This window comes from Antechinus flavipes, chromosome 2 (assembly GCF_016432865.1).
Source record: "Antechinus flavipes isolate AdamAnt ecotype Samford, QLD, Australia chromosome 2, AdamAnt_v2, whole genome shotgun sequence".
Lineage (NCBI taxonomy): Eukaryota > Metazoa > Chordata > Mammalia > Dasyuromorphia > Dasyuridae > Antechinus > Antechinus flavipes.
Window position 1 is genome coordinate 561,438,943 of NC_067399.1, and position 23,630 is coordinate 561,462,572.

Genomic DNA, 23,630 nt, shown 5'->3' on the forward strand with positions numbered 1-23,630 from the left:
GCAATAAATAAGTTATTTTTCCCTCCAGTTTTCTAAACTGGTACTTTTATTAGTGAACTATTTTCCCAGTACACTCAAGAGTAGAGCCATAACTAGAATAAAACAATTGAACTTTACTCCTGTTCACTAAAATTTAGATAGTACTAATAACATGGGTAATTTAGCATCTTAGAAATAATTGACTTTTAGAGGAGTTACCAAGTACAATTAAGTAAAACATCATAAATATCCCTTGACCTAAGGGGTCAAGATGAACTTTTTTCCAACTCTACTAAGCTGTCACCTCTCCAGCAGCCTTCCAGCAATGATCTTAAGGAGTCTCAACAGCTTTCCATAATGTTTTTTGATGAATATTGTTTTAAAGTTTGATTTAATGGCCTGTTTCATGATGTTTGCCCTACTTAATAGCTTGCCCAATAATGCTATTTAGCACCACTATAAACTATAAGTTTATTTCTAGATAAAGATTCAGTAAATCAATTTTTAAAAATTATTAAGCACCTATTAAGTGCCAGCAAGGAAACAAAAACAAAAGTTAAATCATCCTTGCTCTCAGAGAGCAGTTAGCGAAGAAAACATAATACACACATATACATACACATACACATGTACATATACACACATACTTTGTTTTAGTGTATGTTGCTTTATTGCACTTTGCACAGACTGCAGGGTTTTTTTCACAAATTGAAGGTATGTGACAATCCTCTGTTGAACAGATCTATTGGTGCCATTTTTCCAATAGCATGTGCTCACATCATGTCTTTATATAACATTATGAAAATTCTCACAATATTTCATATTTTTTCATCATTATGGTAAAGAGCTGAAACTCTTGAGTCCATGCACTGAGGTCATACAGCCGAGCACTTACAGCTAACTACTGATTGGATAATACTCTATAAGCATATGCTTGGAAAACAGCCCTTCCCATTATCCTGTGCTGGCTCAATAACTGGTGTATACAGAGAATTGTAGGAGAATTGACTAGGAAGTGGAGTAAGACTAGCCAGGGTCACTTCTGGGCGAAAGACAAAGAGGAGAAGTCGTGGAGATTCTGTTTCCATCCAATTCACTCCTACTCTAACAACCAAGAATAAAGACCAAGGACTTTTGCTTATCCTGACTCCGGCTAAGGTATCCAGGATGCTAATGTGGTTATCACAATTATTATAACTATTATGATGATATGTGATCAATGACCTTTAACATTACTATCACAATTGTTTTGGCATGCCATGAATGATGGCCATGTAAGATGGCAAACTTAATCAATAAATATTGTGTGGGTTCTGACTGTTCCGCCAACCAGCTGTTCTTTTTTCTTGGATCTCTCTATTCCTTAAGTCAAGACAATATTGAAATTATGTCAACTAATACCATGACTTCTAAGTGTTCAAGTGAAAAGAAAAATCAATTGATGGGGCAAACATCATTGTTTTCTTATTTTAAGAAATTGCATTGTCACCCCAAACTTCAGCAACCACCATCCTGGTAAGTCAGCAGTTATCAATATTAAGGCAAGACCTTCTACCAGCAAAAAGATCACTACTACTCAATGAAGACTCAGATAATGGTTAGCACTTTTTAGCAATAAAGTATTTTGTAAGTAATCTATGTATAGACTTTTTAGACATAAAATCATTACACACTTAATAGGCTATAGTATAATGTAATAATTTTTATATGCTTGGGAAACCAAAAATTTCAAGTGACTTGCTTTATTATGATATTAACTTTATTCCAGTGGTCTAGAACCAAATGCAAAATATTTCCAAGGTATTCCTGTATCTATATATTTATGTGTATATATGTATGTGTGTGCATATATGTGTATGTATGTATGCATATATATATTTGTATGTATATATTTATATAGGTATATTTGTGTATTCATATACATATATTTTTTAATTTATGTTTGTATATTTTATATATAATATATATTGCATGTGTGTTTTATACCTATATATAATATGTAGACATATATACAGAAAGATGTATCCACATAGAATTAATATATTATGAAACACAATGTCATTATATACAACATATTGGGGAAGGTGAGCACTGACAAAGATAATCTGACCAGCTTCATATAGAAGATAGCACTCAAGCTGCATCTTGAAGAGAAAAATTTTAGAAGCAAAAAGCAAAGAAGGTAGACATTTCAGGGATGGGGGAATGACCAAGAGAAGAGCATAAAGAGGGAAGGCTTGTCTTTGGCAAGAAATAGATAAAAGTCCAGGTTACCTGGAGCCTAGTATATGGGGAAAGATCAATGTATAATGAAGCTGGAAAGTAGTTGAGGTCAACTTATAAGGGGCAAAAAAGTTAGACAGAATTTAAGAAAACAGGGATCCAATTAACTAGATAACTACAAGAGGAAACATCAATCTATCATTAACTATATACAACTAGATATTATTAGTGCATAAAAATGTATACAGAATAGTAGTAAAGAAAGTGTTCAGGGGGAAGTACATACAAAGAAAGTCTATACAATTAATATACATTTATCCAGATATAAGTTGTCTTTGGGGAAAGTTGTGCTCAAACTTTCCCAGAAGTTTTGTCACTAGCTGAAAAGATGAAAAATATGTTCTCCATAAACAAAAATATCAATGGAAAAGAAAAACTTCCTAATTTAGGGGAGAAAATATTAAAAATACTTGCTGGCTGAGTTTACTTGGTGTTGATTTTAATATGACATTTCTATTACATCTGAAACAAACAAATGATATACAGGGGTGTTTTAAGTCAGAGGAATTTATGGTTGATTGTAGAGACAATGAGGAATTATTGCACAGGAAGTGATGTGATCAGATATGGGCCTAAGGAAAAACATTTTGATACTGAGTTGTGTAAAGGTCAGACTAAATTAAAAAACTATTGTGACCATACAATCCAGAGAACAGGAGGGCCTAAACTGAACTGAAATAGTGGCTAGATGAGTAGAGAAAAATATCAGACTGAAAGATGCTGTAGAGTTGGCAAATGAATGTATATTTGAGGTAAGGGAAAGTGAGACATTGAGGCTAGCCTTTGATTAGATAAAAGTAGCTACACCACTCAGCCTAATTCTTATTTTAGTAGCCCATATCTTCCCACAATATTCAATCTGCATAAATTACAGCTGTTCCTAGAAAACCATATTCCAAATTTCTGATCCTGAGTCATTCAATAATTTGCTAGGTTAACTTTTTTTTAACTTTTTATTCATTGTGAACTCAAATACAAAAAGATACACACCAAAAAAAAGCATTTTCATGTACACAGAACAACATAAAAAGATTCAATATAAAACAATGAATTTCCATTTCATACTTAAAAAAAAAAAGCTATGTAATAAATATTGCTCAACATTTTCAAAGCTACCTGGTTTTCTATGCTTCATTCTAAATTTTATTTTGTTCTATCTGCTGTGTACTTTGTATTTTCTTCTCCTAGATTAAACTTTTGCAAACAATTTATTCTGTGTGTCTTATTAAGATATAATAAAGCATTTTCTTGTTCTAGACAAAATTTTTTAATATATGTGAGTTGGTTTGATATAGTGGATAGATAGCTTACATCAGAACCAGGAAGATTTCCCTCTATATTACACTGACTGAATGACCTTGGACAAATTAATCTAAGTACTCTTAGTTCTTAGAGCTTCTTAGATTCTTAGAGCACAATACTTAGTGCTCTAAGTAACTTTCTAAAACTAAATTGCATGGAAAGTGTCCATTTGCATTGGTAAAGAGTATTTCCTTATCTGGGGGTTCTTAATACCTGTGAATTCAAAGGTCTTATTAGTCAAACAAAAACTACTTATTAAGTACTTGATGTGTGCCAAGCACTGTATAAGAGAAGGAGAAATAATTGCACCTTGAAAAAAATTATTTCACCTGAATTATACCTAAAGGGAGGAAAAAGGGAAGAAAAGTAAAAGGGAGAAAAGCAAGATGAGGAAAAAAAGAAAATTGGCTGGGGAAGATTGGACTAAGTGATCTGGAGAGTTTCTTCCATTCTTAATATTCTAATATTCTGAACAGTAAATGCTTTTTGTAAAAAAATTAGATGGAATCTTTAAAATTCTTAGATTTTTGCACTGATAGACATTACACAATAGACATTACACAAGGTGTTTTCAACATAAAACTCTTTTGTGGATCTATTATTGTTATTGACACATTATTAATATATTCTATTCAATTCAGATATCATGTCGTAATAGAATACTGGATTCTGAATCATGAAGAGTTAGGTTCAAATCCCATCTCTAACCTATATGACTATAAGCTACTCATATAACTTCTGAGAGTCTCTACCTAGAATATCTTTTTTTAATTAAAGCTTTTTATTTTCAACATATGCAAGAATAATTTTCAACATTCACCCTTGCAAAACCTTGTATTCCAAAATTTTCCCTCTCTTCTTCCCATCCCCTCCCCTAGATGGCAAGCAACTCATTGTATGTTAAACATGTTAAATGTAATTCTTCCATACATATTTCCACAATTATCATGCTGCACAAAAAAAAAAAAAAATCAGATTAAAAAGGGGGAAATGAGAAAGAAAACAAAATTCAAGCAAATAACAAAAAAAGTGAGAATACTATGCTGCAATTCACACTCGGTCCTCATAGTCCTCTCTCTGGGTACATATGACTCTCTCCAACACAAGACCATTGGAACTGGCCTGAATTAAGTTACTGTTGAAAAGAGCCATAGGACTTACCTATTAAAAGACGGATGAGTCAAAATTGCATAAGTGGGAAGAATTACTTAACAAAAAGCTTCCCACACTCATAAAATTACAGATCGTTTTTGTATACTTGAACATATGATTATAATGCTATAATGTCAAAACACAGATGTTATTATTAATATTAATAATTAAATAATGACATAGCTAATAAAATTTCCAGAATTGAAAGCACTGAGACTTGATTTGTTACTGAACAGAACATAGAGGAACAAACTTCCCCAAAAGAAATTTAGTCTTGGAAATTAAAAGGCCTCTCTAAACTAATATCTACCTGTATCAGCTTAACCAAGATTATGTAGATAAAAGCTATTTCTACTATACAGTTGACACAAGACAAGTTGTTTCCTGTGCTTGGAGGGGTGATTGTGGTGACTCAGGTTAGATTCCACTGAAATTTCAAGTTCATAATAAAGGAAAACCTGATTAAATGATAGGTGTAGGCAAGTAGCCAAACAATTAAATATAATTGTAGGGTGCTGTACCTTGGCTGTTAAAACACATATAATAATGTTGGTAAGATTATATAACCCTCAACATACATTGATTTAAAAAATTGACACAGCATTCTTATTTAGTTGAGTTCTCAGGTGACCTCTTCTCCGAAAACTAGTGCTGAGAATTATCTCCAGATAAGAACTATTCTCTGTAGTTCTTAAAAATTTGTCCATGGTAACACAGCTAAGATAAATGTCAAAGACAGAATTTGAATTCATGTTTTTCCTAACTCCCAAGTCTTAGAAATATTTTAGGAAATAATAATAGATATTTGTTATACAAGTACACAAATGTTGTATATGGTCTCTTATTCCAACTTCCCAATGATCTTGTAAAAGTATTATAATCCTCATTATACAGAAGAGGAAATGGAGGTTCCAAGAGGTTATGACTTGCATGTAGCCTCACACTAAAAAGTATCAAAGGTTGCATTAGAATCCAGGACTTCTTGATGCCAAGTCCAACACAGTAAATTATAGAATATATTGAGATAGTCCAGATTTAGTTGATTTATTGTTTGGTTCTAAGATAAAGATATTCTTTCCTTTGAAACTAATAAACTTTGTTAACTTATTAGTATAATTTTTCCATTTAGATGGAACAGAGGAAACTCCTGCACTTCTCAACATAAATAAATTTTTATACAAAAGATTATAAAAATCCTTCCTTTACAACAAGTCTATGAAATAAGTAAAGCGACTATTATCTCCCCCACTTTACAAATAAGAAAACTGAGACACAGTGTGGGGGAAAAACTCACTCAGGGTCACACAGTTAACATATTGGTCAGGATTCAAATTCAGTACTCTTCATTCTCCATTACATCAAACTATCTAATTTTTTTAAAGTATGTAGTTCTTTCAAAGGAATGAAAATGGGCATATTAAGGAAACCCAATGTAAAGACAATCAGTGCATCAACCTAGTAATAGTTGGTCACATTAAGATAGTATTTTATAGCTTGGTGTTGTGTTTTCTTTACAGTAACATCATGGTAGAGGTGATATCATCCTCCTCATTTTTTATACATGAGGAAAGTGAATTTCAAGAAATTTAAAAAGATCACATAGTAAGCAACAGAACCAAAGTTTGAACCCAAACCCTTAGACACCTAGTCCAATGTTCTTTTACTATGTCAAATCATTGCACCCATATATTTTAGTCTTCCTACAAAAATGAAGGTGTGATATATTTGAACATTCTAGACACTGGCTACATCATTAAAATATTCATATTCTAACTCACTGTTAACACAAAGCAGCAAGCAATAAAACTGAAAAAAAGAGAATGGGAAGAACAGATATATTTGATCTAGGATGTTTCCCAGTGACAATCAACCAGCATAGTTCAGCCTAAAGGAAGCAATTCCCATTGTGAGATTTGATACTCTGATCTTGAGACCAGTCTCAAAATTTTGCCACTAATAAAGATTATTTATATCTGTCACAACAAGATAAGGACCTCAATGGGACAACAGTGCTTTGAGAACTCAAGGCAAAGTGGCCTAGTAATTCTATAGATCCTTTCCTCTTTTTTTTTCATGCTGTACCCTGTCTCCAACTTTTCTGGGGCAAGGTCCATGAGGTCTGATAGCACATATGTTTTCTTTATATATGTATGGGCCCTCTAAATATCGACTGGTCAAGCTACTTAGACAGTTGAGCACAAAGAATATCTCATGGAAATTGATCCTAATGAATCAGTGACAAAAGGTCAACGAAAACTATGTCCTTGAGAAAATATTATGAGCTACTCCATGTTTTAGGTGTTTTGATAGGAACTGTAACATGATATATTTCTATTCCATGTAACATCTGGATAACTCAAAAATAACCTTAGGGTATTGGGGCAGAGTATCAAATAGTCACGAAATTGGCTCTAAGCCCCAGGCTATACATGCACTATCTTATAAACACAGATTCATACCTCCAGGGAGATCCTAAGCAGCATTACTATACATAAGGCACCAAGAAGGAAGATAAAATTTTAATTGTATCCCTCTCCCTCACTCTGTCTTCCTGTAGCTCAGTGAAAGGGGTAGAGTATAGAGAAAAGCACTCACATGAGGGAAACTCCCAGGGACAATCAGACAAATTATTTAGCAAGCCAAATCATCAACCCTTTATATAGGTATAGAGGATGATAAGGGGCAGGGAGATACTGATCAATTGTTCCCCTCATATTCACTGGAACTCCATAGGAGTAATGCATCCCAAAAGAACCCAATATTTTTCTTCTCATCTCCTCTTACAGTTCTACAATGTAAAGCTCCTCCTGATTCAGCTGCCAATCAATTCAAGTAGGCCCCAGCCCTTGGTCATGAGAACAGAGAGGCTCAATAAGGAGGTGCTACTTAAACTCCAAAGAACATGACCTTTAGTGCTGAGTTTCCTTTAAAAAATGTCTTTTTTGGACAAATGTCTACTGCCTAAAATTTCATCAAGTCGATTGGTGGGTATTAGATTGATCTGGAGTCTCCTGATTACACCCCCAAAATCTATCATTAATTCCTAGTCACATGTTTGTATTAATCTATTATTTTATATCAGCAAGTATTTATTAAGAAGCAGTACCATACATTGGATATCCAGTAAAGTATTACAGCTAAAAGTCAGAGGATTGAAGCTCACATTCTACTTCTGTCATTTACTTCCTTTATACCCTGGGTGAGCCCCTTGACCTTTCTATGGACAAAAAATGACCACTCAATGTTTTCTAACTCTATGACCTAGAGAACCATAGATTTAGAGCTAAAATTAACTTTCTATGAAATGCCTCTCATACCTAAGACAACTGAGAGAGGGGAAGATGAAGTGATTTGCCCAGTATCAAGATAATCAGTGCCTGAAACATGGTTTGAACCCAGCTCTTTCTAACTCCAGATTCTCCAGACATATTACCTTATCTCCAACTATTTGTAAAGTGTTTAGTGGGGCAGAGTTGAATGAAATGGTCTATACAGTCTATTCCAATGATAATCAATAAGACTGTGATAGTCTACCATGTATCTTACATGTTGAATGAAATCAGGATAGAGCTAAGAAAAACAATAAGGGTGGAGCCAAGATGGTGGAGAAGTTCTTCTCACGCCCTCACGAAATACTATTAAATTCAGCCTCAAAAATATGCTTGACTAGTAAAACCCACGAAGTTTAGAAATACAACTTACCAGCCGAAGATAATCCGGAAGATTGCCAGGAAAGGTTTGTCCTGAGGGGCCAGAACAAATCAGCATGGGCAGGGAGTTAGGAGAGACTAGCTTCCGGAGCAGACCAGGGGCAGGGATGATCTCAGTGGCTAGAGATGATTCTCCCATAGGCTAACTGCTCTGCCTTAATTATAAAGCAGTAAACTAGCAGAGAAATTAAAGCCAAAGACAGAGGGTACTTTCTAAAAAATGCCAGAACCTAACAAGATCTGGCTAAACCAAAAGTGACTCAGTGCAGACAGTAACACAGCCCTGCAGCCACATCCTGCAATAAGGGGCTTTTGCTGGGGCAGTTACAAATTTGCATGGCAGGGGGGCACAACTTGGGGTAGCTTCTAATATGCACAGTGCGGGGCTCGGCCTGGGGCAATAGAACTTTTGCAACAGCCTTGCTTCCCCTGGGCACCAGGTACACTGGTCCCTGCAGGACTATTCACTGGTCAGCTGCTAATACCCACACCCCCACGGTGGGATTTGGCCTAAGGTAGTGACACTTTCACTACCCAGATTCTAGCCCCAGGGCAGTCATTAACCTACACAGCACGGTTCTTGGCTGGGCACTTGAGCCTGAACTACTTCCAGTGCGGAACTCTTTCCAAGAGCACTCCAGTACTTCGCTGCTCTTTGTAGCTGGTTGGCAGGAAAGCTACCCCTCCATACAACTATCCTTGCTCTGCAGAGGAAGCTGGTAATATTGTACTAGAAATGCTAGCTTTTTCTCAGCTAGAGCTGAGAAAGAAATTAAAGGAATTAGAATAGGTAATGAGGAAACCAAATTATCACTCTTTGCTGATGATATGATGGTATACTTAGAGAACCCCAGAGATTCTACTAAAAAGTTATTAGAAATAATCCACACCTTTAAGAAAGTTGCAGGATACAAAATAAACCCACATAAGTCATCAGCATTTTTACATATCATTAACAAAACCCAAAAGTTAGAGTTACAAAGAGAAATTCCATTTAAAGTAACTACTGATAGTATAATCAGAAACTATATGAACAAAACTACAAAACTCTTTCCACACAAATAAAGTCAGATCTAACCAATTGGAAAAATATGAAATGCTCTTGGATTGGGGGAGCAAATATAATAAAGATGACAATACTACCTAAACTAATCTATTTATTTAGCACTATAGCAGACTCCCAAAAAACTATTTTAATGACCTAGAAAAAATAACAAACAAGTTCATCTGGAAAAACAAAAGGTCAAGAATTTCAAGGGAATTAATAAAAAAAAAAATCAAATGAAGGTGGCCTAGCTGTACCAGATCTAAAATTATATTATAAAGCAGCAGTTAACAAAACCATATGGTATTGGCTAAGAAATAGACTAGTTGATCGGTGAAATAGGTTAGGTTCAAAGGACAAAACAGCCAATAAATTTAATAATCTGGTGTTTGACAAACCCAAAGACCCCAGCTTTTGGGATAAGAACTCACTGTTTGACAAAAATTGATGAGAAAATTGGAAATTAGTATGGCAGAAACTAGGCATTGATTCACACTTAACACCATACACCAAGATAAGGTCAAACTGGGTTCATAACCTAGGCATAAAGAATGAGATTATAAATAAATTGGAAGAACATAGGATAGTTTACCTCTTAGACCTGTGGAAGAGGGAGGAATTTATGACCAAAGAAGAACTAAAGATCACTATTGACCACAAAATAGAAAATTTTGATGATATCAAATTGAAAAGTTTTTGTACAAACAAAACAAATGCAGACAAAATTAGAAGGGAAACAATGAACTGGGAAAACATTTTTACAGTCAAAGGTTCTGATAAAGGCCTCATTCCCAAAATATAGAGAGAATTAACTCTAATTTATAAGAAATCAAGCCATTCTCCAATTGATAAATGGTCAAAGGATATGAACAGACAATTCTCAGACAAAGAAATTGAAACTATTGTTAGCCACATGAAAAGATGCTCCAAGTCATTATTAATCAGAGAAATGCAAACATTAAGAAAACTCTGAGATACCACTACACACCTGTCAGATTGGCTAGAATGACAGGGGAAAATAATGCGGAATGCTGGAGGGGATGTGGGAAAACTGGGACACTGATACATTGTTGGTGGAATTGTGAATACATCCAGCCGTTCTGGAGAATGATTTGGAACTATGCTCAAAAAGTTATCAAACTGTGCATACCCTTTGACCCAGCAGTGTTACTACTGGGCTTATATCCCAAAGAGATTTTAAAGAAGGGAAAGGGGCCTGTATATGCAAGAATGTTTGTGGCAGCCCTCTTTGTAGAGGCCAGAAACTGGAAACTGAGTGGATGCCCATCAATTGGAGAATGGCTGAATAAATTGTGGTATATGAATATTATAGAATATTATTGTTCTATAAGAAATGACCAGCAGGATGATTTCAGAAAGGCCTGGAGAGACTTACATGAACTGATACTGAGTGAAATGAGCAGGACCAGGAGATCATTATACACTTCAACAACAATACTATATGATGATCAATTCTGATGGACATGGCTCTCTTCAACAATGAGATGAACCAAATCAGTTCCTATAGAGCAGTAATGAACTGAACCAAATACATCCAGGGAAAGAACTCTGGGAGATGACTATGAACCACTCCATAGAATTCCCAATCCCTCTATTTTTGTCTGCCTGCATTTTGTATTTCCTTCACAGGCTAATTGTACACTATTTCAAAGTCTGACTCTTTTTATACAGCAAATTAATTGTTTGGACATGTATACTTATATTGTATTTAACTTATACTTTAACATATTTAACATGTATTGTCAACCTGCCATCTGGGGGAAAGGGTGGGGAGAAGGAGGAAAAAAGTTGGAACAAAAGGATTTGCAACTGTAATGCTGAAACATTACCCATGCATATATCTTATAAATAAAAAGCTATAATAAAAAATAGGTTCTTTTAATTTATGGTTTATTGTTCTTAAGAAATCACTTCTGCTCAATCCAACAGATGAGCCTGTTTGTCAGAAGAAACTCCAATAAACAACTCCTTTTAACAACTCTGAACATACCCATTGGCCAGAAGCCTGTGCAATTATAGGATCCTGGGGAACATATGTTACTAGGTGGTGGGCCTCCACGCTGCATGTTGATCCATCAAGCATAATTATTGTGTCGTCTACAAAAAACTGCCAGTTCAGTCTGCTAGAGAAACCAGACAATCAGCACGCAACTCCCAGATTCCAATAAAAATAAGCCCAGGGAATGGATTATTAGACATTCAGAACAAAGAATATGAGAACAGGGGTGGATATTTGATGAAGCTCAGTAAACAGTCAATCAATATGTATTTACCAAGTTTCCCACAGGATGTGAAGCACCAGATTAAAGTTATTTCTTAAAGAGGTGAATTTGTCCTTGTCCTCAGACCCCAATCAAGCTAATGTCAGGGCCTGCTAGAGTATTCTGGCAGTTCATTTGACCTCACAATGGAACAATTGAAATTCGGGCCCTACATAGTCAAGATTGTTCCAAGAACCAAAATCAGTCCTACAAGTTCAGCCTACAGGCTGGGTTAAGATTCCTCAATCCCTGTGAGCGAGCAGCAGCCGGGAAGCCCCACAAAAGCAGCCAACTTGGCACCTGGTTAGGGGAAGCAGCTTTCTCTGCTCTCAAGGGTCCCTCTGCAGTCTGCAATACACTGAATTGAGGTCACTCCAGGCTAATACCATGACTGTTCATGCTCCATCTGTGCATTTCCTAATGGGGTTACTTATGGGTTTGTCCCACAGATCAAGCAGTCAGAGGATTAGCTGACTTCCTGAGATCCCTTCCAACCTTATGATTCATTAAAAGGTGATGATAATTAGAGTCATAGAGTTATTCACTCTAGGATGAATCCAAACTGACCTCATAGGAGTTACACTCACCCTGTGTGTGTGAGCATGCACATGTGCACATATCTGTGTATATATGTGTCTTCACTAATCGGACATCCCTTGAAATATAAGCACACCGAAGACCAACAATTATTCACATGGCTGTCCCTCAGAGCCAAAAGACAGGTTCACAAAATGATAGAATTTGTTGATTTTTTTTTAATTTTATAACTGGTTTTTATATCACTTTTATTTTTTAATATATCCATGAGCCAATCTATGAAGCAAGTAAATAAATAAATGAAGAGAAGAAAAAAGAGCAGTTAAACAAAACAAAGCCAACTTATTAACTATATGCAGTGTTCCACATCCATAGTACTTATTTCTGTAAAGAAGTAAGATGATGCATTTTCTTACCTCTTCTTTGAAATCTCTCTTGGTTGTATAACTACAAAATTATGGTTATAGTTACTAGATTTTCCTAGATTCCCTTACTTTGCTCTGCATCAGTTCAGAGAACTCTTCTCTTGCTTTTCTGAATTCTTCATCATTTATAAAAGTATCATTTAATTACACAATAATTACATTCCATCACATTTATGTATCATAATTTGTTTACCATTCCCCAGCTGATAGGCATTTTCTTTGTTTCCAATTCATTGCTACCACAAAAGATATTGCTATAAATTTTGGAAAGTAATACCTTAGAATGTTAGAATTAAAAGGAACTAATTTAAAGTTCAACTAGTCTGTCACTCTTATTTTGCAGACTTGTCCAAAATCACAGAGCAAGTCAGTGGCAGAGACAGAGGTGGTAGAATGGATCAAGTGCTAAATCTGAAACCAGGAAGACCTGAGTTCAACTCTGGGATCAGCTACTTATTAGCAGTACTAGGCAAACCATTTAATCTCTGCTGTAGTTTCCTCAATTATAAAATGGAGATAATTGTAAGACTTAGCTACCAGGGTTGTGAGAATCAAGTGAGATAATATTTGTAAAGTAATTAACACATAATAGGCAAAATATAAAAGCTAACTTATTATTAATGACAAATTGGGGAATAGAAACTTCATTTCAACTATATAGTAGGAATAGCAATAATTGAATTATTTGCTTCATCAGGTTGTTATAAAAGCAAAATGAAAGGGCTTTGTAAAATTCTATAAAAAGATAAGCTGATACTATTATTGTTATGATTATTAACTGAATAAGTATCAAGTACCACAACAGGCTCTTTCTGAGAAATGGAACCTATTGAGAATGAATTTCAAGATGCTGCAATCATCAAAAAGATGATTGTTGAAATTCTGAAATCCATTTCTCTAGTTCTTAACAAACAATAAGTATTTAATAAATGACTTGATTGATTCAGATCTAAGAGATCCTCTTCCCCCCACTTACAGTGTCTGAGAACCTCCTAGATTTAAAAGGGTAGGGGGGGAGATGGAGGAAGGAAAGATCACTCCCTTTTATATTTATATAGTGCCTACTATGTGCCACATACTATGCTAAATAAATATTATTTCATGTTATCTTCATAACCATACAAGTTAGGTATTGTTATTATTATTATTATTATTATTATTATTATTATTATTATTATCCCTTTTTTACAGCTAAGGAAATGAGGCAAACAGAAGTTAAATTATTTGCTCAGGGTAACATAGATGATAAGTATCTGAGGCTAGTTATGAACTTAGGTCCTACTAAATGCAAGTCCACTGGGCCACCTATTTTCCTCTGATTTCCTCTATGGGAATTAGAAAATTGCCTGATTTAAAGATATCTCTCTTCTAATGCTCAGCTTGTCTCTCTTGATCCCTCCAGCCTTGTTTATTTGTTGCTCAAGTGAGTCAAATGTCAGGAGTGACATATTTGGAACAGCACAGAAAAGAAGGTCTGTTGGGAAGTATCTCTCAGCACTGCACTGGTAACCACTGAAGAAAGTAGGAATGTTTGCGAAAATATCCCATCTTGTGGGAGCCTAGCTGAGTCTGGAGTTAACCAAAATCACTTTTCCCAAGCCTGATGAGAGAACAGTTCATCTTCTGACTCAAACCTTAACCCTTCCTGCTCATCATCTCCTCTAAAATAATAAAGAAGGACCAATAAGGAAGGCTTTGTCTGAACCTCCAACAGTCTGGAATGTTTAGAAAGGAATGCAATAACAGAGATACAGTCCACCAAACTATCAGTTTTTCCTCTCTTCCCCATCTGCATTTCCCCCCCCCCCAAAAAAAGAGCATTTTCTTCATCCAATTTATTGCATAGCTGTTGGAATCAAATTCCAAAAACAAGGCACTATCAGATCAAACTCTGGCTTTGGCCCCTAGGACCATTTCACCAATGGCCTACACACAAAGTACTTTTGGCTGATGCAAAGGAACTCATGTTCACCTTTGGCACACCTCTGTCTGCAGCTGCAGAGGATCAAGTCATGTTCAGGTCTGTTCCCTAATCACTCCCTACTACACCCCACCTCCCTCTGTCCAGTCAAACCTAGCCAGGTTTTCTTAGCAATGTTGTCCCTGTGGAGACACCATTTATTTTCCAGCCTTTTTGCATATTCACACTCATATGAGTTTTGGAGGCTCAAAGTAACAAACCAGCTAATGGTATTCTTTGCAAAGCATTCAGCAGGACAGCTCAAACTTCTTATTTGAAAGGACATCGATCCTAATGTTGTTTAAAAGAAAACAAAAGGAATTCACTTTTTCTGCCTTGTTTCTCTAACTTTAAAATCATCCTGTTCCTGGAGTCACACTGGGTTGACTTCTGAAAACATGCTAAGTGCAAACTGAAAGGGGGTAGTAGCAGATGTGATTTGAAGTTTCCTGACTTGCATTGGAGTTCCCAGATGTAGCACTTCCTGTGTGATCTCTGGTAAACCCCTTTCTCTCTCTATGGCTCCATATGTTATTATTCAGTTAGTTCAGTCATATCTGACTCTTTGTGACTTTATTTGAGGTTTTCTTAGCAATGATACTAAAGTAGGTTGCCATTTCCTTTTTCTGGCTCATTTTACAGATAAGGAAACTGAGGGAAACCAGTGACATGATTTACCAAAGGTCACACAGCAAGTAAGTGGCCTAGGCCAGATTTGAACTCAGGAAGATGAGTCTTTCTGACTTCACACCTGACACTCTCTCTGGCTCTATTTATCATCTGTTTAAGAAACAAATTAGGCTAGATAATCTCTGAAATCACCTCCCTAAAAGGAATAGTGACAGAAGTATTGGACTTGGAGTCAGGAAACGTGGAGTTCAAATCCCTGCCCCAACCATTTACTAGTTATATGTCACTCAGTCAATAAGCACACATTATGAGCCTACTATGTGCATCATGCTAAGTGCTGAGGATGCATATCAAAGCAAAAAATAGTCCCTGTTCCATTTAAGCTCTATCAGCATCCATTTCTTCATCTATTAAAAAAGAATAACATCTACCTCACAGGATTACTGCAGGAATTAAATCAGATAATACATAAATTGCTTAGCAAATCTTACTATATTATATAATTGCTAGCTATTATTAAAAATTCTGTGGTTTTGATCCTCCTTCCAAAGCCCAAAATGTTTATCTCTAAAACTAAAATGAGGAGGATGATTTTTTTTTTCATGTTACAACAGCCTCTTGTCAGACCTCTGGCTTCCATTTGCCACCCAGCTGACAAAATGATTTTCCTAAAGTTTATTTCTGATCATATCACCATCATTATTCAACAAAACCCAATGATTCCTTATGACCTCTAAGAAACAATACAAACAACTCTGCTTGGCAAACATAGAGTTCCTCAATTGTAACTTTCCAGTCTGATTATTCACTTTCCCTTCTACTTACTCTACAATCTGGTCAAACTGGACTTCTTGCTGATCCTTATTTCTCTGTGTTTTTGTGCTAATTCATAGCTTGAATTCACTCCTCCTGCCACTTGGTATCTCATTTTTCTCATGACTCAGCTCAAGGACTATATTCTGCTGGTTGCTTTTTTTTTTTTTCCTGATCCTCCAAACTAATAGTTTCACCAGCAACCCATCGCTAATATTATGTTTCCTTGTCTGTCTTGCATGTGTTTTGTATCTATTTATATGTCTTCTTGTCTCTTCCACTTGAAAACAAGGACCATTTCATTTGTCTTTTTATCACCTGACTACCTGACCCTAGCAGGTATTTAATAACTGCTTGCTAATAAACTGGTTGATATCAGTGATTTATGCTGCCCAATATTCTGTCTTTGAAAAATACAAAGGGATTGACTTTCTCTTTTAACTTTGTTATTTCATAGAATACTGGATTTGTAGAACTGGAAGTTCAAAAATTATCTGTTAACAGGGGAACTGATCATTTTAGTACTATCCACAGTGCCAGCCAGCTCACATGAAAAAGCTGAGGAGTCTGTTTCTGACTATTTCTAGTCTGTTTAACTTGTGGTGAAGTGAGGCCCTTCGAGATAGTTGGTTGTCGAAATGGAATTGAGTGACAAAAAGACTCCCACAGAGGTAACTGCTATTCTTTCTTCCCTGGCTGCAATTCAAGTGAAGGAATGGGATAAGCCTCTAGGTAGGGAGAAAAGTCTCAAGTCCTTAGCTTCCAGAAAGTTGCCAAAGTTTCACGGAGGAGGAGGAATGAGTTTAATCTTGAGGTGAAAGGATTTCAAATAGATGGAGATAAGAAAGCAAGACATGCTAGACATACAGAATGATTTACATAAATGCATGGACTTGGGAGAGAAATCAGAACATTAGGAAATAGCTAGGATGTAGCCTACATGAAAGAGTAATAAACTGTCAGAAACATAGCTTGGAGCCATATTATAGGAAACTTTGAAAAACAGGCTATTGATCTTAGAGGCAATAGGGAGCTACTGAAAGTCTGTGAGCAGAAGGATGACATAATCTTATTTATTAAAAGATTATTCTGATAACTGTGAGGTACATTAGAGAGAAGGCAGACTAAGGATAAGATATTCAATTAGGAGGCTACCTCAACTGGCAAATAAGAGATGATAAGGGCTTGAATGAAGGTGATAGAGAGAAAGGGAGGATACAAAGGCTTTTGTGGAAATAAAATCAACTTGGCCACTGGCTGGATTTGGGGATGGACAAGTATAACATTAATCTCTAAACAAGTGATAATGCAAAGCAAGTAGTGATCAGGATCAGAACAAAGGAAGTGACCATATAAAAGGAGATATCTGCTAGAGAATCAGTGGGATTGGCACAGTGGATAGAGTATAAGCCCTGAAGTCAGGAGGACCTGAGTTCAAATCTGATCTCAGGCACTTAACACTTCTTAACTGTGTGACCCTGGGCAAGTCACTTAACCCCAATTGCCTCAATAAAAAGAAAAATCAACATATCCAACATATAAAGGACTGCTTGCCATCTAGGGGAGGGGGTGGAGGGAGGGAGGGGAAAAAAAAATCGGAACAGAAACGAGTGTCAATATAATGTAATTATTAAATAAAAAATTAAAAAAAAAAGAAAGAAAGAAAAATCAATGGGATTTAGCAATTGGCTAGTGAATAAATGAATGAATTTCAAAGTACTTATTAGATATTTACTAAGAGCCAAACACATATAAAAGGGAAATTATCTTTTGACCTTAAGGAGTTCATACATATATAGAAGGGAATGGTAGTCAGGGAAGTAGTTAGAAGGTAGTCAGGAAGAAATTAGGTAGTGAAGCTACTGGGGATTAAGTAGACAAACTACATTGATTTGATTATCATTCTGGGACTCAAAAAAGGGGAAGTGGAGTATGCCGTTCTGTGCTAGGGCACTATGAGGAGTGCCAAGTATAAAAGCTGATCCTTTATATGAAACGGTTTATTCTCTAATTGGCAAGATATAAATAAATCAAAGTTCAAATAGCTACTCAGAAGATTAATAACAAGTCAGCCATGGATAGTCAGTCTTAGGGAAAGGCACTAACTAAGTGGGTTAGTGGGCCTGAGAGCATCAGGCACTTAAAGCACTAATGATGGGATGACTGCCCATTTAACTCATTCTGTTACTGGAAGTAGCCCAAGAGATATTATGTATGTTTTGGGTTTTTTTTTTTTTTTTTTGGTTTGGTTTGGTTTGATTTTTTTGCCTTTACTACAGGTTGGTCTATAATCAGCTTGAAAGAAAAAATATACAGAAAGAGAGTAATAGAGACAATAAGCTCCGTGAGTTCACAGAACAGAGATCTGTACCACTCATTCTCTATGTCTCCAGTAGGAAACCTTACCTCACTCTGCATTACATTTATATAGTCAAACAATAGGCTTGGTCAAACACATAATTTCATTCATTACCAATTAATTGTCTTTTGCACTAGTGATTTTGCTGATAGTTTCCAAATGTCTTTCCTGAGGCCTTTTGCATTCCATTTAATCTCATGCTTCTGTTTCCTTAATTTTGTCTCTAATACCATATTTTGACAATTTCTTCAAAAAGAAACTTGGTAAGGTCTTAAGGAGAAAGTAATTATGTAACTATTTGTTACATATTTATGTGTGTACAAACCCCTTTTCTTGCAACAGTACTGTGGAGAAAACAGCTACTGACCAGAAGTACTTTTCATAAGGATACTTTGAAAAAAATCATATTTCTATAGTCTTGGAAGTTTTAAAACCTCCTTTACAATCACCTCATAAGGTAAGTAAATCAAATATTATTATCCCCATTTTACAATTTAGAAAACTGAAATTTTGTTTTTTGACCATAGCTACACACTAGCAAGTGTCAGAGCCAATATTCAAATCCCAGGCTTTTGACTCAAAGGCCTGTTCTCTCTCTGCATACCTCTTCAAAAAAAAATTTATCTTGTTCCAATAGCAACCAAAATCTTACTCTAATGCCTCATTATTACATGAAGGCCATTCTGTATTTTCGAACTCTATGCCAGCAGTTGGAACCCAGGCTTCGAGAGGAGATTCTAATCTGGAAAGATTGTGAGTATGGGATTTGAAATAGATTGTCTTCTGTTTGGGGAAACTACTTATTTTCAGAAAAGGTCTTCAACAAAGCAAGTAGCTGGAATGATGAAATGAACAAAAATATATCATTTGTTTCTGGTACAGCTCCTTTTTACCTCTGCAATAATATAAGCAAAAACAGCAGAAAAGAGGGTAGACACTGCAGGAATTTCATAGATCTTGGACTATCTACAAATAATTTAATTACTGAGAAGCAATATTTTTTTCAATAGTTTACAAGTAGACACACTGATGGGAGAATTTAATTATATCCATATTGACATTATTCCCATACATAAAGCCAGAAGACATAAAAATTTGCAGTGTAATTAAAGAATCATTTCTAAGCACATCCAAGAGAGAGGAATATAGGATTTGGTGTAGGTACATTTATCTTGCAGTCAAAGACAGTATCATTATATGGGACCCTTGGTCATCTCACCTACACTGATCATTAGAAAAGAGACCACCAAAAAGATAATTGCACCTTTGTTCACAATAACAAAGAACTGAAAACAGCTGATGTATCCAATAATCATGGAAAAGCTAAACAAGCCGTAGTATATCAATGGCATGGGATATTGTGCCTCAAGGAATAACAATATAGGGGACAATGAAAAGACTTAGATCATGCGATGGGGAAAAAAGTAGAATCAATGACAATAAACGGTGACTGCAAGTGGTAATCATAAAAGCAAGAAAAATCATGAATGTGATGGAGGAAGGAAAAGAATCATGTAGTTAGTATCTTCATAAAGATTTAGCAAAGTTGAAGATGTGACTTGTGATTTCACTGGTATAGGGAATTCCTGGTGAACAAACTTCCTTTATTAATGCAAAATAGCACCTTCTCTGCATCTTATAATCATGGATAGTTGCCAAGAACATTGAGAGGTTATACAGGCCAGGATCACTCAGTCTATTTATGTCCCAGATGGTACTTGAATCAGGTTTTCCCAGCTTCAAGATCAGCTCTTTATCTAGTTTAACATGATGTTTCTCATAAAAATATAGCACTTTCTTTTCCCCTAAATATCCTGAAGAAAAGAAATGTTATGAAGTACTTAATAGTATCTTCCAAGTTACATATCTCCTTCTCCCTCTCCCTCTCTCCCCTTTCTTCTCTGTGTATATGTGTGTGTATGTGTGTGTGTGTGTGTGTGTGTGTGTATTACTGACCAGTTATTGCATAGTTAATGTATACACAGGAGAGACTAGTTAAATGCATGTGTGTGTGTGTGTGTGTGTGTGTGTAGGTATATTAAAATGTGTGGTTTCCAAATTATCACTCTTTGCAGATGATATGATGGTATATTTAGAGAATCCCAAAGATTCTACTAAAAAGCTATTAGAAATAATTCACAACTTTAGCAAAGTTGCAGGATACAAAACAAATCCACATAAATGCTCAGCATTTTTATACATCACCAACAAAATCCAACAGCAAGAGATACAAATAGAAATTCCATTCAAAATAACTGTTGATAGCATAAAATATTTGAGAATCTATCTACCAAAGGAAAGTCAGGAATTATATGAACAAAATTATAAAACACTTTCCACACAAATAAAGTCAGATCTAAATAATTAGGAAAATGCTCTTGGATAGACCGAGCAAATATAATAAAGATGACAATACTCCCTAAACTAATCTATTTATTTAGTGCTATACCAATCAGACTCCCAAGAAACTATTTTAATGACCTAAAAAAATAACAATAAAATTCATATGGAAGAACAAAAGGTCAAGAATTTCAAGGGAATTAATGAAAAAATAAAATAAAATAAAATAAAGGTGGCCTAGCTGTACCTGATCTAAAACTATATTATAAAGCAGCAGTCACCAAAACCATTTGGTATTGCCTAAGAAATAGAATAGTTGATCAGTGGAATAGGTTAGGTTCACAAGACAAAATAGTCAATAACTATAGCAATTTAGTGTTTGACAAACCCAAAGATCCCAACTTTGGGGACAAGAATTCATTATTTGACAAAAACTGCTGGGAAAACTGGAAATTAGTATGGCAGAAATTAGGCATGGATCCACATTTAACACCATACACCAAGATAAGATCAAAATGAGTCCATGATTTAGGCATAAAGAACAATATCATAAATAAATTAGAGGAACATAGGATAGTTTACCTCTCAGACTTGTGGAGGAGGAAGGAATTTGTGACCAAAGATGAACTAGAGATCATTATTGATCACAAAATAGAAAATTTTGATTACATCAAATTAAAAAGCCTTTGTACAAACAAAACTAATACAAATAAAATTAGAAGGGAAGAAACAAATTGGGAAAACATTTTTATAGTTAAAGATTCTGATAAAGGCCTCATTTCCAAAATATATAGAGAATTGACTCTAATTTATAAGAAATCAAGCCATTCTCCAATTGATAAATGGTCAAAGGACATGAACAGACAATTTTCAGATGATGAAATTGAAACTATTTCCACTCATATGAAAGTGTTCTAAATCACTATTGATCAGAGAAATGCACATTAAGACAACTCTGAGATACCAATACACACCTGTCAGATTGGCTAAGATGACAGGAAAAAATAATGATGAATGTTGGAGGGGATGCGGGAAAACTGGGACATTGATACATTGTTGGTGGAGTTGTGAAAGAATCCAACCATTCTGGAGAGCAATCTGGAATTATGCCCAAAAAGTTATCATCTGTGCATACCCTTTGATCCAGCAGTGCTACTACCGGGCTTATATCCCAAAGAAATACTAAAGAAGGGAAAAGGTACTGTGTGTGCCAAAATGTTTGTGGCAGCCCTTTTAGTAGTGGCTAGAAACTGGAAAATGAATGGATGCCCATCAATTGGAGAATGGTTGGGTAAATTGTGGTATATGAACGTTATGAAATATTATTGTTCTGTAAGAAATGACCAGCAGGATGATTATGAGGCTTGGAGAGACTTACATGAACTGATGTTGAGTGAAATGAGCAGAACCAGGAGATCATCATACACTTCAACCACAATACTGTGTGAGGACATATTCTGATGGAAATGGATATCTTTCACAAAGAAAAGATCTAATTCAGTTCCAATTGATCAACGATGGACAGAATCAGCTATGCCCAGAAAAGGAACACTGGGGAAATGAGTGTAAACTATTTGCATTTTTGTTTTTCTTCCCAGGTTATTTTTACCTTCTGAATCCAATTCTTCCTGTGCAACAAGAGAACTGTTTGGTTCTGTACACATATATTATATCTAGGATATACTAGAACATATTTAACATGTATAATACTGTTTGCCATCTAGGGGAGGGGTGGAGGGAGAGAAGGGAAAAATTGGAACAGAAGTGAGTACAAGGGATAATGTAAAAAATTACCCATGCATATGTACTGTCAATAAAAAGTTATGATTATTTTTTTAAAGTAAAATAAAAGAAATCATGGAAAAAAGGGGGGAAAAAAGAATGTGTGGTTTCAAATTAAGCAATGAAAGAAACCAACAGTTTATAAACTACCCTTAAAAGCCTCAAGGCCTGTATTATGAATATTTCCTTCAAGAAAGGAAATACAGAATAGTAGCTAAAAAGGAATTTAAAAGGCCTCTAGTTCAACCCCTCATCATACAAATAAGTAAATTAAGATTCAAAGAAGTTTAATGATTTGCTCAAAGTCACCTAGATCACATAGTCCATATGTCAGAAACAGGACTTGAACCTGGGCCTTCTTAACTGCCAGAAATTCTCCAATAATTATTGACATTCATGTCAAAATCTGGATTGTGCTTTTCATCCACTTCAATTTTCTACTGTGAGTGGCAAGTTTATTTTGACACAGGTACTGCAAATAGACAATAAACTGGGAACTTGTTTGTATAAAGGGAAAGAGATCAGGAGAGATTAGATTTGGGAAACTGCATGAACTTTTCAATAATGAAAAGCTGGCCCCAGCTGCAATAAGCCTTGCCTTTTAAAACTGTTACCTTCCTGGTGAAACCATACGGCTGCAGTTTCTAAAATGCTATGAGCTCAGAAAAATCAAAATGTTGGCTGGCCCAAAGGCCAATAGAAAGTCTCATGGTGATTGTAAGCAGTCTACAGCATAATTAACAGTAATAATTCATTTGAAAGAAGAATTTTTTTTAAAATCATCAAAGATATAAATGACCAGAAAAAGAAACTGGCTGCTCAAAAAACAAGAGCACTACATCAGTACATTCATCATATTAAAAGAACCAGAGGGAATTCTACAGTACAATGGGTGGATCCTCTTTCAGGAATTTACAGAACATCACAATCAAGTATTATAAAGCATATAAAGACACTGAAGGGATAGCTCTCTGGAGAGCTGGCATTTCCCACACCTCATGAAACAGTAAATCCATCAAAACATCACCCAG